A 5,905-nucleotide genomic window follows, 5' to 3' on the forward strand; every position below is an offset into this window, starting at 1 on the left:
AGTGGATCCACTGTTGCTGCTCTTCTAAGAGCTCAGAGGAAAATGGCGCACACCCACAGGGCCCACATTACTATTAAAGACTGCCTTAGAAAGAGGGACTGTGTGTTTTGTGTTTGTTTGTCTCAGGGCTAACAGCATCCTCCTGCAGAACCACACAGGTCAGCGGGGGCTGGAGCCAGCTTTGCATTGAGAAAAGCGCCTCGGGGAAGATGGGGAGCGGGGATATGTTGACACACAATTCAGTTCTCAAATGGAAGCGTTCCATGTGGAGAATACAGAAGCGCCGGCGCAGCAGACACTGGGAGCCGCGGCAACACGTACCACACGTCTTCATGCACGAGGAAGAGGAGGAAGAGGAGGAGGAAGAGGAACAAAACTCCTCCTGATGGATGTTTGAGCAGGGAGGCTGTCAGAGACATGTTTAATTGATTTACAAGCTCAACAGGAAACTGTAAGCAGTCAAAGGAGAACGTGAATCAGACTCCTAATATCTCACAGCACACACTGCGTGGCTTCAGACCGGAGCGCTCATGTTTAAATATTTAAAGAAGGGCTGTATGTATCAAAACAAATGCAGACATTATAATGACGCTGTGTTTTGATTCATGCACACATGGATCAGTACGAAGGCGTATTAGGGCCAATGTAAGAAAAAAAAATACTGACCCGGAAGAGGAGGGGGGGCTAATATTCTGAGATTTAAAGTAGCAAATTTGCGAGAAAAAAAGTCGCAGATTTGCTAGAAAAAAACTCGCAGATTTACGAGAAAAAAACTCGCAGATTTGCTAGAAAAAAACGCAGAAATTTGCATCAGTTTTTCCTGGTCGTGGAATTATGTCGTGTTTCCAAGACGTTATCTTCATTGCATACATGCACACGGTTTATGTGTACATGTAAACGGGATAAAAAGCAACTGTTTAAAGTTTTTAGTTTTTATCACGGTGTTATGAGAGTTGTAGGCCTATATGCCTTATTATAGGAAGGCAGTGAGTACCTGTGTGCTCACCTGTGTGTGAGTGTGCAGGATACAGGACAGCGTGTTTGTGTAGGAGTGGAAGAGAAGATGACTTGTTAGCTTGAGAGAGGGGCGATTTATTAACAAGAAGTATATGTACAGCGTAAAGAAGAGAACAAAGCTGCCGCCCTGCAAGGACAGGAAAGTGCTCTGGTCCTCCAGCTGTTTGTGACGGTGGGGGTTAACCACGAGCAACGTAGCTCGTCCTCTGTGCTCCCTGACTATGGTCGGGAGGTTGAAGCAGGAAAGGTTATCAACGGTGCTGTCTTCTTCACAGCGTTGTCACAACTTGATGAGCTTTTCCACAGCGACCATGACAGCAAGCAGCGTCTCTCCAGATTTGCGACTTTATAGCCTAATGTCAGAGAATATCTGAGGTCTTCCCGTAAATTTCCGAGTTTTTTTCTTGTAAATTTCCGACTTTTTTTCTAGCAAATTTGCGACTTTTTTTCTCGTAAATTTGCGACTTTTTTTCTAGCAAATTTGCTACTTTAAATCTCAGAATATTAGCCCCCCTTCCTCTTCCGGGTCAGTATTTTTTTTTCTTACATTGGCCTTAATACGCCGTCGTAGATCAGACATCTTTCACCTTCATTAGTGTATATATATATATATATAAAATGATAAAATATGATTTGCATCTCATTTACAGATATGACCAGAGACAGGATGCAGCAATGCCATCATATCCTGGCATTAACTATTATTATGATAGTTCATTCATATTGCACATCGGGGTGCTGCTTGAATGAACCAGGTGCTGATGCAAATCTTACTGATGTTATGATATATATCATGCGTTCTTTCTACTGTTATCAGGCTTCCGGTGCACTTATCTCAGCAGATATCCACACAAACATAACCATGCTGTTACATACTATAACCTGATTGGTCAGAGCTTCTCTTCCCTGCTTTAAGAATTGAAGCGGTGCATTTATCCAATCAGGTAAAAGCAGTCAGGTGGGCGTCATGCCTCAATGAAGGAAAAAATATGAAAATATGATTTTTATTTCTGACTACGTGATCACAAACTGAGCAAAGCAGCCAGGCTCACTTTAAATAAATCACCTATCATTGTAAACAAAGACGGTAACTCTCGAACCGGCTTGATACAAGATTTATTAAAGTCTGCTTTCAGTTTAACGTACAACCCGAGCAGAGAGGCTGCACATCAGGATCGATTAGCTGCTGGATACCTTTCTGTGGGATGGCTGGCGGGGGGGCGAGGACTGACAGTATTGTCACCCAGTACATCACAGTCTGGGAGGACTATCACTGCTCTCCAGAACAAACCTGATAGCATCAGTGTTCGTCTCTGGCCTACCACAGATCCTGACCTTCTATCAGATCCCCAGCCTAATCATGCAGTCCTGCTGCCTGCAGCTCCGGGTCCCAGGAGGACGCTTCCACAGTGCTGAAGTGAAAACGGTTTAAAGCACATTCCATTTGCTGCTGTACAGGGAGGAGGAGGAGGAGGAGGTGCATCCGTGGGGAGGCCCCCTCACTCTAATGGTCAATAATATCTGCAGTGTGTGTGCTGTGGACACTCAGCCTTTTACAATCAGAGGACTGGGAGCTGAATCTACACAAACTTCACTGATATGTGTAGTTTTCTTTTTATCGCCGGTCCCCAAACACTAAGAGCAGAAAAGCTCAGATTTCAAAGTTCCTGCAGCCATTTATGTGACTGTTTTGATTTGCCATTGAAGGCATATCCTCTCTTACCAAAGCCTACTGAGAGTCCACAGTGTGTGTGTGGCAGCCTGGAGCTGTGTGTGTGTGTGTGTGTGGACGTGTCCCCACGGCTCCGTCTCCACTCTCAAACACTGTGGATTTATTGGACTCGTATTGTCATATACTGAGTAAACTGAGTTATGTTTCTGAAGCATGGGGTGGGATTTACAGACAAAGCAACGGCCCTTTAATCTGAGATAATCTGTGACCTCACTCTCCATCCATCTCATTTATTACACCACTACAGTAATATCCATCTTTATCATATTAAATATTATTCACATTGAATTAAAATGAATGCTACAGATGCTGTGAAGGATTCAGGAACCAGACTCTTCTTTCTCTTCCACTTACTTAAGTGGTGATCAATATGTTCATCGCCTCAGGTGGAAGGACACCAGTTGCACAGCTCCCCACCCGGTGCAGTTAAACACTTTAAATGATTATGCAGAAAGTCTGATGTTTCTGTTTCAGGTAATCATGAGAGACTCAGTGAACTGAATGAGAAAGATTTATTAAGTACAATGTTTTGAATGTGCATCGGCGTCCTAGACCCCATCGTGAAGACCACATCCGAAAAGAGGGGGAAAGCGCTAGAGTCTAGACCCCCCGGGGTCTAGACCTGGTGGTGGTGGAGAGCTGGAGGGCAGGAGATACGAGGCCTGAACTGGCGTGGATCTGGTGGTGCTTGGGGTGGAGGAGGGTTGCTGGGTTCGATCAGAAGAAAGCTGGAGAGGAGATGGAGACTTTTAAATTTCATGCTAAGCTGTTATTGGTCAGGAGAGGGATGGAAAGCGACAGCTGATTGGTGAGGGAGGTGCTTTCTATTAAGCGCCTGACTAAGGCCCCGTTCACACTGGGGAAAAAAATGTGGCTTAAGCAGGATTTGGCCGCATCCAGATCAATCCAGATGTGTTTTTTTCCGAGTGTGAACACCTCCAATCCGGCTGAATCCAGTTTGATTTCAAGCCGGCTAGATCCACCCTCGAGAGGTGGATCTAGCAGGATTGGCTCAAATGTGGCTCAGGTGTGAACGCAAATGTGGCTAGCGAATCCGGCTAGCCACATTATTAGCCATATTACGAGGCGCCACCTAGTGGTTTGGAGAACAGCAAACACGCTGGATGAAGCCGGATTGAGTGCGGACACAACTGTGTGCTAGCCAGATTTGAAAATAGGTCTGAACGCATCCAGCTTAAAGGCTGTCTGGGCTCAATCCTACTCTAGCTGGAATGACTTTCTCCAGTGTGAACGGGGCCTAAGAGAGCGGAAGAGAGGGGAAACAGAGGAGTGAGGGTTAGAAGGAGAGAGATTAGGAGCGGATCGGGATAAATGGTGAATGATGGGAAACAGAGTCTTCCTGATTGAACTTATGCTAAGAGCTACATTTGTGTGGTCCTTTCTTACCTCAGTCTGACAGAAGGAGGTGGTGGTGACACCAGCAGAGCGTGGTGGTAAAGAACCAGGTTGCTGCTGAGTTCAAGCATGGTGGAGAGCACCTGAAAATGACAAAGCCCCTGACATGAACCTGACACATAATAACCCAATGGTACCCTTGGCCCAGCACTGGGTATTTCGAAGGAAGGTGTCCGTGCAGTTCTTCACAACAAACTCTCAGCTTTTTGTGCTTTTTTTGTGATTTTGGAGTGCTCTCCTGCTGGACTACCTGAAAGTTCCTCAAGATGAAGGAGTGCAGTGGTTGCCATGACATCATGTCTGTTATGGACCACTTCCTTCAGGCCCAAGGTGAAGACTTCACAAAGAATCTCTGAAAATAAGCTCTAAAGAAGTAAAAACCCATTGTTATTGTACAGCTGTCAATCAATGAATCTGTTTAATCTGGATTAATTACATAATATAACCGAGTGTCCATCACACATTTTAATGTGTCTTTTATGTATTCTACACGTGTCTTAAAAAAGTTTTTAATTCTTGTACCAACATTGGACAAATATGCTTAATTTATTCAAATGTATGTTAATATTATTGCAAAAATCCAAACAATGTCAAAACACTGTCCACAGTATGCTTAGAATGATGCTGCAAGCAGCACATGGATGGTTGGAAGTGTCCTCTCCTGTCTCTCCCTCCTCTTCATCAGCCTCAGCTGTCTCCCTCTAAACTCCACCTGCTGCTGATGGATGTCTGGAGGAAGATGGAGCTGTTGTCTTACATGATTGTAATGAGAGAGAAAAAAATTAAACACTGAGATGGATTACAAAAAATAACACTGATGTTTTCTTGCTGCCAGACATCCACAGTGTTACTGCCCGAGGAACACTTTCACAGCTTTTGTTTTATTTTATTTCTCTAGCAACACACCAGGTCTGCATATATGGGCTATAAATATACACACACTTTATTGCTTTTCCTCTAGTACTCACATGCGGTGGTGATAAAATTGCATGGTAAAACAAAATGTGAACTGAATACAAACAATTTCTTGTATTCATTCTCAACACTAACGTATAGCAAAGAAAGCAGATACCTGCAGAAGACAACAAAAGCACAAACGCTGTGCTCCTGTCTGAACCCTCCGCTCCTAAAAATACTAAATTAAATGTTTGCATTACATGCTAACAGTGCGCAGCCTCTCAATCTGTATAAAACGAGAGCTGAGTGACTCTGCAACACTACAGAAGAACATAAGTGTCATAACTTACAACGGAAATTTCACAATAACTCTCCCACAACACAGGAGGAAGGGCGGAAGCAGCTACAGGAGCTGAGGAGGGACAGGAAGACAAATGTGCCAAAAAGCACACAATACATGTTTGACAGCAAATAAGCAATTTAGAAATAACCTCTAAAACAAACTAATGAAATGAAATAATAAATGTAATTTAATGTATTTTTTGTAAAAACATGTAAAACTGTGCGAATATTCTATATGTATTTGATGTTTTTTAATCTTTTATAAGGTATATAAGGTAAATAAGGTGACACAGAATAAAGACGGTTGACACAAAATGAGAAAAACACTTCAGATATAATTTAAAGCACAGGTGCTGTGAAATGTCATTTAAGCAGCATGTCTGAAAAGTGCAACTGCAGTCTGGCCACTTACTAAAACGTGGAGGACTGCCAGGAAAATAGCAGATGTCTTGGTAAATGAAGAGTCTCACCTCCCCTCACTGCACTCTGACTGGAAAAAAA

The 5,905-nt window shown here is 43.5% G+C and overlaps 1 long non-coding RNA gene across 1 annotated transcript; it reads right to left on the reverse strand.

Annotated features, from left to right (window-relative positions):
* Window positions 1–3,444: 3,444 nt before the first annotated feature.
* LOC114445358 (uncharacterized) lies at window positions 3,445–4,736 on the reverse strand. The gene is made up of 3 exons (XR_003671629.1): window positions 4,416–4,736; window positions 4,157–4,248; window positions 3,445–3,477 (listed from the first exon to the last, which is right to left on the reverse strand). It is a non-coding gene; the product is annotated as an uncharacterized LOC114445358 (long non-coding RNA).
* Window positions 4,737–5,905: the final 1,169 nt, after the last annotated feature.

This window comes from Parambassis ranga, chromosome 13, assembly GCF_900634625.1.
Source record: "Parambassis ranga chromosome 13, fParRan2.1, whole genome shotgun sequence".
In the NCBI taxonomy this organism is placed as follows: domain Eukaryota; kingdom Metazoa; phylum Chordata; class Actinopteri; family Ambassidae; genus Parambassis; species Parambassis ranga.